Genomic DNA, 10,951 nt, shown 5'->3' with positions numbered 1-10,951 from the left:
AACCTGTACTACGAGCACCTTGCCAGCCAAAGTGCTTCGAGTGGGTCTATGTGATATCATGTCTTATTTCTTGCTCCCACTGTCGCTACACGCAGTCACGACACTGAGAAATTTTAGGAGAGTTTTAGTAACATAAATAAGGGCAAAGGAAAGCAGATTTCCATGAGCACAGACTATCTGCCAGCCATTCAGATGGGAGGGGAGGAGCTGATTCAAGCTGCTAAATTTAATTAAAGCATATGCTCTTGGGCTTTGCAGTTGAATATCCTTAGATCTCCTTCACTTTGTCTCCATTCCAGGTCATCACAAAATTTAAATCACATTGAAAGGTTCTTGTTTCATTATCACGTAATGTTTTTTTTTTTCTAAAATTTGTTTTTTACCCCCTCGCCAATTCTTCCAGAGAAATCATATAGAAACCCCTAACATTTAGGCACATAAGCCTGTTTTCAAGAGGGCAGCAAAATTAAGATGCTTGGAGGATCAATCAGGAAAGAATCTATAATCATCTACTAAAGGTATTAAAATATATACCGTTTGTTGTCATAACATGCAAAGGGAGTTGGAAGATTAGAATTAAGTGATGAGGAGCCTGTGGTCATGGCCCATGTGGATATCAATGACACTGCCGAGGGAGGTCCTGTGTGTGGAGCCAAAATTTAGGCTCCTGGAAAAGAAACTAAGAGAAGGACCATTATAGTAATGTTCTCTGAAATGCTCCCTTATCTCTTGCAGGTCCAGGGAGAGTGGTGGAGGGGCAGAGTTTGAATATTAGATGGTTTCAGGCTCGTCTGGCACATGTAGAGTGTTGAAAGCCAGTATTGAAGAGATGATCTGAGATGTTGTCACTTAAGATCAAGGAGAGTGAGTGAGCTTTTAAAGTGAGAAGTGAGGTGCACAAGAGCATATGGTTTGGGATGACATTTATAAAGATGAAGACACAAACGTAGGTACCCCTCAATGAAGAATAGGTCACAGGAAGTAAACAATCAAAGAGAAAATGGAAAACAAATGGATTGACATTTGAAAAGGTTGTCAAGGTAGAACTAAACTGGCAGTACATGTGTTACTATGCAAATGCTGGGAACCTCAGAAGCAAAGACTGTGGAACTGGCCTTTTTGAGTCTGAATGAAGACATGGATATACATTAGGAGGGACTCTTTATCAGGGAGTGGGGCGATAGGATGAGGGGTAACAGCTTTAAATTGACAGGGGGGAGATTTAGGATAAATATTAGGAAGAAATTCTTTATTCTGAGGGTGGTGAGACACAGGACCGGGTTGCCCAGAGAAGCTGTGGTGTCCTGGAGGTGTTCAAGACCAGTCTGGATGGGGCTTTGAGCAACCTGGTCTGGTGGGAGATGTCCCTGCCCAGGGCAGCAGTGTTGGAACTCTATGATCTTTAAGGTCCCTTCAAACTCTGACCATTCTATGATTCTATGTATCAAAAACTTGATGGAGGAAAACAATCAACGGGACACTAGATCAGATGAGCCATATGCCCGAAAGAGAGAGCAAAATGTGTTAATGAGAAGCTCTATGAAGTGAAAGTCCAGATTGAAAAGGAATGATACAGCCTTGGGTCTATAGACCTTACTGCTCACCAGCTCACTAACTGATGCTAAGAGAAAAAAGAAAAAAAAAAAAGGAGGTAAGAAAGGCAGGAAATACAAGTGTATTGGGTGATTTAAGTTACCTCCACGGAGAATGAGCAAAGGTCACATCTGAGTCTGAAGCAGAAGCTGGTTACTGATCCCAGAAAAAAATAGGTAACCCCTGGTCTGATGTAAAAATCCAGTTCAAAATCTCATCATGAAGTGAGCATCCTGCAGCAGGTTCCACCACGTACCTTCTGTCAACATCCCCGTGGGAGCAACAGGGACTGAACAGTCCACCAAAGCTTTGTCCAAATTCAGCAGAGCAACCGCGTAAAAATAAGGTTTTTAAAAAAGTTCAAAGGGGAAGTGAGAGGAATTAAATCCTTACGGGTGTTGACAGTACTGAAGGGTGTTGAGTAGGAAACGTGCCACTGGTGCACTGCTGTTTTGCTCTTAGAAAAGCCTGGAGAAAAAAAAGGAGTAAGCCAGCGTGGTTGGACAGAAGGGTAAAGGCTGTTGTTAGAAATAAGAAGGAATTCTTCAAAAAGCTAAAGCCGTATCCAAAAAAAAATCAGGATCTCAGAATCAGGAACTCAGACAGATTAAAAGGAAAAAATATAACGAAGCAAGCCAAAGGAGACTGAGGAGCAACCAATGAAAGGAAACAACACTAATATTAAATTTTACTTTCAACACATCAGGAGTGAAAAGCCTGGCTGTAAGAGCAATTGACAGCAACTGGAGGAATCACTCACAGAGAAAAAGGTCACCCCAGAGCACCCAAGAGAATTCTTTGCACTGGTGTTTCCTACAGAAGAAACAAGGGTGGTAAACATCCCAGACCCTCTTTGAGGGGAGGATTCAGCAAAGAGCCTGCCTGGAATGGAACTAAAAGTGCAGATTAAAAAGACAGAATAAGCACAGACAAAATAGCCGGGCTAAATATATTTACCCAAGAGTTTTACAGAAAAGATTAAAATTAAATAGCTGAATTATTAACAGCAATGTGCAATGTTTCCCTTAAAACTTCCCCGGTATATGAAGACTGGAGAGGATCCAGGAGAGATCCAGGGAACTACAGGGTTATAAACCTGACATCTGAGCCAGACAAATTGCTGAATCTTTGATGAAGGGAGGTGAAAAGACTTCACTTCTGGTTAATTGCGCTTTACAGATCTCTTGATTTTTTTAAATGGGTTAGCAGTGTTGTAGGTATCAATAACCCAATAAATAAAATATTCCAAAAGAAGCGTTAACAAAAGGTGTTTAAAGGAAAAAAAGCAGCCATGGGATAAAATTATCCTCTTATCTGGTCATAACCAATATAAATAACTTTTCAAAGATAGGAAGTAGTGAGTAGGAGTAACAATTCAGTTTCTTCTACTGCAAGGACTAATGTCTTCAAATGAAGTTAATGGGATCAAAAATAAAAGGAAGAAGTTGGTTCTTCATGCAGCAAGTGGCTGACATGAAAAATATGAAGGTACATTTTAATGGGCTTACATCTGGGAGGATGGCTGGAGGAAGGAATCATCAAGGACCACAACAGGGTCAGGAGGTCCTTGAGATGAGAATAGTTGGAGACTGGTAGAGTAATCAGAAATGTCTCCCTGTGCTTACATTTTTGGCACTCATTTATGGGTGCTGGTAGAAAGAGATGGGCTAAATGCACCTGGGTCTGAAGCAACACTGAGGTTTGGCGATGATTTTTTTTTTAAGTTACAAAATGATGGTTTTGAATTTCTTTTAGGCTTAATTATTATATCTCTCCTACCCCACATTGGCCAAATCACAGAATATATAGGGCTGGGGGGTTGGACTAGATGATCTCCAGAGGTCCCTTCCAACCCCACACCATTTTGTGATTCTGTGATTCTGTGGAAGAGGTTTCAGGAGATCATTTAGTTCATCCCCCAAATCATTCGAATCATCGTGTAAAACGCTTCCACAACTGATGTGTGATTCAATTTGGGTTTGAAAACTTCCAGTGGAAGAAAGTCCAGGCTTTCCCTGGTAGTGTGTATAAATGCTTTACTATGCTTAATACCGGATAGTACTTTTTCATATCTAAATTAAATCTTCTCCTAGCAATCCAAGCCAGTCTAAGTCAATGGCTTCTTGACCCATCCTTGATGGGCATGGAGAATAGTTTTTCTCTGTTTCTTTTTGCAGCAAGCCTTCATATATCCGAGCAGTTGCTCCCATTTCCCCAAATCTTCTATTTTGCAGATTCAACAAGCTCATCTCTTTCAATCTTTTCTCGTAACTACATTGTCCAGGTTTTGGATCTTTCCTACTCCTGTTTTGTGGACTTTCTCTCGTCTTATGTGGACAGAAACATTGGCAGAAGTTCAGCTGAGTCCTTACAAACACTGGCAAAAGTACATTTCCTTTTGTCAGTGAGTCCCCAGAACTTCGTGTTCATCTTTGGCAATTTAAAAAATTTTCTTTCTGAAATGGAAGATTTTATTACATTTCTCAGCACAGCATTATTATTTAAAAATGACCGTGCAGTGGCACTTGCAGACTAAAGAGAGCGGGAATCTTTTGTGAGAGATGTAGCACAAATGTGTAGAAAACGATAATCTTTTTCCTTCTAAAAGGTGTAATTCATGATAAAACCTATTAACTGGATAAGACCGCAGGCAAAAAGGACAATTCTTGACTAATCAGTGGTGGTAACTGCAGCTCTAATAACAGTAACTAAATAGAGACTTGCTTTTGGTAGTGGGGATTTAGGCTTAAAACCAGGCAATGAAACAAACATTTACGTTTGTAGAATTACACCAGAAATATCCATCTTAAACCCAGACCGTTTTCCTCTTTTCTAGGTCCCTATTTCAAGGTTCCTTGTTTTATGTGACGCGCCTACTTGTTTCACAGGCACATCGTAAAAAGGAGGTTTTCAGTTATGCTTTGGATACTTTTTGATGCCTTTAGACGTCGTAGGGAAGAACTACCCAAAGACTTTGAGAGCTGAAATCTCCCTCCGCTCGCTCTCTGCGATGCTCTCCTTCACTGAATTTCACTGAATTTTTAGAGTTGGAAGGGACCATAGAGATCATCTAGTCCAACTCCTCTGCTGAAGCAGGACCACCCAGAGCTTGTCAGAGCATGTTACTCGGAGCATCCAGGCGGGTCTTGAAAATCTCCAAAGAAGGGGACTCCACACCCTCCCTGGGCAGCCTGTTCCAGGGCTCTGTCACCCTCACCGTGAAATGTTCTTCCTCATATTCAAGAGGAACCTCTTATGTTCCAACTTGTGCCCGTTGCCCCTTGTCCTCTCACTGGGAACTACTGAAAAGAGTCTGGTTCCCTCCTCCCTCAGCCCGCCCTTGAGATACTTGTAGGCATTAATAAAGTCTTCCTTCAGCCTTCTCTTCTCCAAAGAGTCCCAGCTCTTTCAGCCTCTCCTCATAAGGGAGATGCTCCAGTCCTTGAATCATCTTTGTAGCCCGCCGCTGGACTCTTTCCAGTAGTTCCCTGTCCCTCTTGAACTGGGGAGCCCAGAACTGGACGCAGGATTCCAGTTGTGGCCTCACCAGTGCAGAGTAGAGGGGCAGAATGACCTTGAATCCTTCGGACTTGTCACTCCCATCCTGAGACTTCTCTTGCATCAGCCAATTTTTCCTCCCAATTATCCAGGTGCAGCAGCAACTACATTACGGAACCAACCACATTATCAGCGGTGGTTATCAGAGGAGGGCTTTGTTCCAATGGCCATTAGTTACCACCAGGTTTTCCTCCCCACCAGCCTGGTTGAGCCTTGTCCCCTCTCTGCCGCGTTACGTCTGTCGCGCTCAGCGTGTGCTGCTTTAGCTCTGTCAACATGGGTTCTGCTCGCCACTTGTCATCCCTGCTCCGAGCAGCCAGGAGCTCAATTTAACATCTCCAGCTTCCATAAACGAAGCTGATCACTAGGATCACTGAGAGTAGTGGACACACTTTATCGATGAGGTGATTGACTTATCACTCCCTCAGATACAATTTTTTTTTTTATATCGGCTCAGCGCTTTTATTTTCCTAATTCAGACACAATAATACGTTTCTAGAAAAGGATGGGTCAAATCTAGTGATGTTGAGGTAAATCCAGGCGTTATGCCACTAACATCTGCAGCTATTGCAGATACACCTGGGTGGAACTGATGCAGGAATGCAGTGCAAAGTATTGAAAATTGGCTTTTTACAGCTCCTGATTTCTCCTTCTGACGTACCGGACCTGCCAGGTAGTCACCAGCTTGGGACATGATGAAAACATCTTTTTTATGTCAGAATCTGCCAGGTCCCGGAATTCGAGTCTCTCTTGGACTTTAAATAGACTGAAATAAGGTTGTTCAGGGATTAGCTGGCATTCTCCAGCCTCCTTTTATTGTTGCTATAATATCTTTTTTATTAAATTGCTCACAGGTAACAACATACAGATATGCTGCGATAAGCTCTCCGAGCTGTACTGTTTTCAGGGAATCTTAGGTCACCGTCATGGATCTCTGAAAATAAGAAATAAGAATCAGCCTTGGTTTTGTGAAGCATTCAGACCAGCTTCCATTTGTTCCTCTGCTCCTTGCAGTTGACTGGTTTGGTATATAAGGCATTTGACTGGAAAACAGCATTTTTTATCAAAGAAAAAAAGCACTCTTCCAACTGTGCAATTGTCCAATTAATTCAGGATTGAAAAGTTAAGTACTGCTAAAAAACCAGCTATATTTTGTCTGGCCGTCTCCAGGAAAGCTATAACCCCAGCCTGATTACTGAAAAGAGGAGGAAAAAATAGCAAAAGGCAGTAATAATCTGGGGGGGGGGGGAATTTCTCACTGAAAAGAAATTGGGAGCAAATGGAGAAAAAAAATTCTGAAAAGGAGCTTTTTTTTTTTTTTTCAAAAGCAGAGACTCCTTAAGCACAGAGAAGAGGAAAAGTTGCTCTAAATAAATAGTTCCTAGACTATTTTAAAATGTGGAGAAATTTATTTGTACATACTCCAGAAAACTATTCAGATTTTCTTCATGTTACTGCAATGATAAGTTGCTCTTTATTCTTCCCTTACTGCTGTATCAGAAAAGCTTTGCTGCCATGTGTAAATGGCTTTTGGGAATGACATAGCAACTGTGTGTTAATGGGATAAATTAAGCAGTCATTGACGCTTTCTTGTGATATGCTATTTAATTACCTCTCTTTTCCTGAACCTGTCAACACTTCCAGTCAATCCAAAACAGGAGCGAAATTAATAGTAGTTTCGATTTTATACGAAGTGATGTTCAGATCACAAAACAATTGTAACCTGAGAAATCTGCATGGAGATACTTTACTCTTCATGCAAGTTATTTTTTGTTTGCTCCTGCTCTGGGGAGAGGTCGTGCAGTATTTAATAGGAATGAAACCCCACTGGGTTAAATGTAAGGATGCAACAGGATGTAACACAAATTTATAGAATCATTTAGGTTGGAAAAGACCTTTAAGATCATTGAGTTGAACTGTTATGTTTGTTGCTTGTTTTTTTTTTTTTTTAAACTGAAATTCAATAGGAGAGAGATTGTGCTTTTAATATTTTCTAAGATATTTGACTATTATAGTTTATAATTTTCTATAAACCCCTTGATATCATTTTAATGCTTTATCATGTCAAACATAGAAACTCATTAGACAACATAAAGAACGTAGCAATAGAGGTTGATGAAAAGCCAGGAGGTATTGTTATAGCAAAACTAAATCAACACAGCTTAGGAAAAAGTAACCCAGAGGACAACAGGATAACCTTTCCATAAATACTTTAATACCACAGCTATTAAAAGGTTATGATTTAAGATGATTCGCAAAACAAACCAGTGAGCCAGACGGAAACTCCTCCTAAACACTGGAAGAAATCCCCTAAAGACACAGTCAACCAAACTGGGTAAATATCTCAGCAGGAAAGAGGCAAAAGCATCATTGCTGAGTTTATTTAAATTCAGCTAGAGATCCTCTGATGCATCCCATTTCATCGTTGTGGAGGAACCAGGGCAGATTCCCAAAGCAGAAATGGGCTGACAACTTCACCCCTGAGTCACCTTCACCAACCTCCTCCAGGTAGGAAGGTCTGACCTCTGTGAGTTTGGTTCATCCTGGAATGAAATCACTGCTTCCACCTCAGAAAATGCTGGGCAGCAGCTGGCGGATGGCAACCTCCTCCCAGTAAAGGGACAAACATAAAGACTAAAGTGTTTAAATCTAAATTAAATGAGAGGGGATCTCATCAATGCTGAGCAGTATCTAAATGGCAGGTGGCAAGAGGATGGGGTCAGACTCTTCTCAGTGGTGCCCAGTGACAGGACAAGGAGCAACAGGCACAAATTGGAACACAGGAAATGCCATCTCAACATGAGGAAAAACTTTTTTCCATTGAGGGTGGCAGAGCACTGGAACTGGTTGCCCAGAGGGTGTGTGTAGAGTCTCCTTTTCTGGAGCTCTTCCAAACCCACCTGGATGGGTTCCTGTCCAACCTGCTCTGGGTGATCCTGGTCAGCCAGGGAGACTGGACTGGATGATCCAACCCCTACCATTTTGTGATTCAGTGATTCCACAAAATCAAGCTTTGGCCCTTAGGGCATTTGGTCCTCATACATCTGACTGTATTTTTTCAGATTTACAGATGCTCTTGCTACGGGATGGAACAAAGCTGTTAATTGTGGTTTTTTTCCCCCCTCAATTCAGAGAAAGTGTCATCTCGGATGATGCCTTGCCTTACATAGAAGGTCTGCTTTCCACACCAAAAACCTACCCTTGTCTCTTTTGGAAAGCTGTAACAAATCAATAAGCAGCTGGTAATAACAAGGACCAGTCCTGATGCACACAATAGGAAGGTTTGCAAAAGCCCAAATCCCTCAGAAGAAAAATGTCCCAAGAGACCGCCACGGTATTATTATTGTATGAATAACACGCTTATTGATTAAGCAGTATTTCTTCAACTGCAAAATGCAAAAGCAGCAAGATGCAGGCTGCAAAGCAAAGCAATCATATGAGTTTTATCTCACTGTAATTTTTATGATTGCTGTCCCTTTGTCTGTGTCTTATATTGGCACATGTTTATATATTTCTTCTCTTATTTGCTTTCATGAGGCTCACACTGAAAGTAAATATGATTTGTACTGAGAATTACTGAAAATTTTGAACAGCAGTTTTGAACTGTAACCCATGCTTCTTGCAGGATTAACCTGCTCTTCCTTTCCCCCCCAACTGCCCCCAAAAAACCACCCAGCAAGACACAGTGAGTTTCACATGTAAGTGTAGGCAGAGGATTTTGCAGACGGCAAGCAGGACAGCTGTATTTTGTTGTCAATGCATTTTTACGGCCCTTTTCCTAAGGGATTCTCTTTAGACTCCACAGAAATAAATGATTTACCAATGCAGCAAAAGATTGAGAAAACTGCTCTTATAGAGGTTTGGTGCCGTAAAAACCCTGAAGTTTATGGAGGCTCAGGTGGCCCCTCAGCCCCTTTAAAACTTTTTTTGGCAGTCCTACTGGTGCAGAATTACATTTCTGAAAAGGCAGCTGGCTTGCCAAGCCCTTGTTAAAGTGAATTGCTGTTTAAAGGCCCTATCAAGAATAATCCTTGCTTTATAACTCCTTTTGCAAAGCCAATCACCAAGTAAAGCTGCTGCCGCTTTGCAAATAAAAAGTAAAAACCCCTCCCAGGTACAGTGTGAGCTGGGCCAAACGGCCCCATGCGCCAAACTGCTCTATCGAAGCACTTTGTTGGTCAACCTCCAGTCTCAGTCTGCAATTCGTGGTGTTTTGAATAGCATGAGTAACTTCAGTAGCAGTGGGTCGGTGACTTTTCTTTATTTATTTCTGTTCCTTAGCGCTAGGCACTGTGTGACTACAAAGGAGGCCACAAACCTGCCCTCAAAGAGCTTATGCTGCTCCCAGGAGTAACGAGGAACATCTGACGACGATTAAAGGAGAATTGGCTCCTCAGCTGTTGAAATCAAAGGCTAACCACATCACTCACAGTCCCACCCACACCAAAGGCTAACCACAAAAACTCATGGTCCCACCATGGGGCTCCTCACCGGGTAGATCCCCGTGGCTGGATGCCTGAAAGGAGGTAGGGGAGATGTTTAGTCTGCTGTTTTCAATAATGATATATAAGAGGGGAGCAGCATGGCTGGTGGGGTTTGGTAGGGCTGAGAGAAGAGTGTAGAAGGGAAGGTGGGTAGGGGAAGTATCTTGCAGTCCTGAGGAGATCTCCAGGGCGATCTCCAGGATGGGGAAGAGCAGCAGGGAGCCTGTGAAGGGAAGGGGGGCTTGAGGGTGGCCCTTATGGAAGAGAAACCTCCCCTTGGGAAGCGCAGCTGCAGGAAGGGCATGGAGATGATCCAAAGGCTGGAGCACCTCTGCTGTGAGGACAGGCTGAGAGAGTTGGGGGGGTTCAACCTGGAGTAAGAGAAGGCTTCAGGGTGACCTTATAGCCCCTTCCAGTCCCTCAAGGGGCTACAGAAAAGCTGGGGAGGGACTCCTGATCAGGGAGGGGAGCCATAGGATGAAGGGGGAAGGGTTTTAAGGTGAAAAAGTGGAAATTTAGGTGAGATCTGGGGAGGAAATTCTTGCCCCTGAGGGTGGTGAGAGCCTGGCCCAGGTTGTCCAGAGAAGCTGTGGCTGCCCCATCCCTGGAGGGGTTCAAGGCCAGGCTGGATGGGGCTTTGAGCAACCAGGGGTTCCTGCCCATGGCAGGGGGTTGGAACTGGGTCATCTTTGAGGTCCCTTCCAACTCTGTGATTTCATGAAGGCGGGACCCGTTGAACCTCAGGGCGTCTGTCGGGTCCCCACAGGGACATGAAGAGAGGAAGGAGGTGGGGAACCCAACAGACACCGGAGGGAGAAGGGTAATGGCTCCTCCCGCGGGGCTGAGGGAGGCGAGAGCCGCCGCTGAGGGACGGTAGGCGGGACCCGCGAGGCGTACGGCTCGTTCTCTCTGGTGATTGGTCGATGGCGAACGTAAGGGAGGGGGGCGCCGGAGCGCGGTGCTTTCTGGGAGTTGTAGTCCGGAGCGGGGCCGGCGGGCGACGGCACCTGCGGGCTGGGAACTCCGGAGTGGGCGGGGCCGGGCGGAATGGGAGGCGAGCACGTGGGCAAGGGCCGCGGGTCACGTGATGTTTGGGTGCCGGCAGCAGGGCGCAGCCTCGCGGCGAGGGGCGCGCGGCGGCAGGTGAGGGGCGCGCGCGGCGGCGGCGGCGCGTGCTGGGCCTTCCCCGCCTCACCCCCCCCTTCCCTCCTTCACTCCCGCCTGTGACAGAGGGTGTGTGACACGGGGACAGGGTGTGTGACACGGGGACAGGGCTGGCCTGGCACGGGGGGGGGGTGTGTGTGAGAGGGATCAGA

At 44.3% G+C, this 10,951-nt stretch overlaps 1 protein-coding gene across 5 annotated transcripts in view; it reads left to right on the top strand.

The window, feature by feature from the left end:
• The first annotated feature begins 10,703 nt into the window (after nt 1–10,703).
• TSNARE1 (t-SNARE domain containing 1) overlaps nt 10,704–10,951 on the top strand; it is a 474,970-nt gene continuing 474,722 nt past the window's right edge. For 2 of the 5 annotated variants that reach the window (XM_014965242.1, XM_014965244.1), the window contains exon 1: nt 10,704–10,778. The gene's annotated coding sequence lies outside the window, so the exon portion shown is untranslated. The remainder of the gene's footprint in view (nt 10,779–10,951) is intronic. The other 3 variants (XM_014965240.1, XM_014965239.1, XM_014965243.1) reach the window with 2 other exon arrangements.

The sequence above is a fragment of the Calidris pugnax genome, unplaced genomic scaffold (genome assembly GCF_001431845.1).
Source record: "Calidris pugnax isolate Ruff unplaced genomic scaffold, ASM143184v1 scaffold41, whole genome shotgun sequence".
In the NCBI taxonomy this organism is placed as follows: domain Eukaryota; kingdom Metazoa; phylum Chordata; class Aves; order Charadriiformes; family Scolopacidae; genus Calidris; species Calidris pugnax.
The sequence above is the reverse complement of the archived record's forward strand: the minus strand, read 5'-3'. Positions and strand labels throughout refer to the sequence as shown.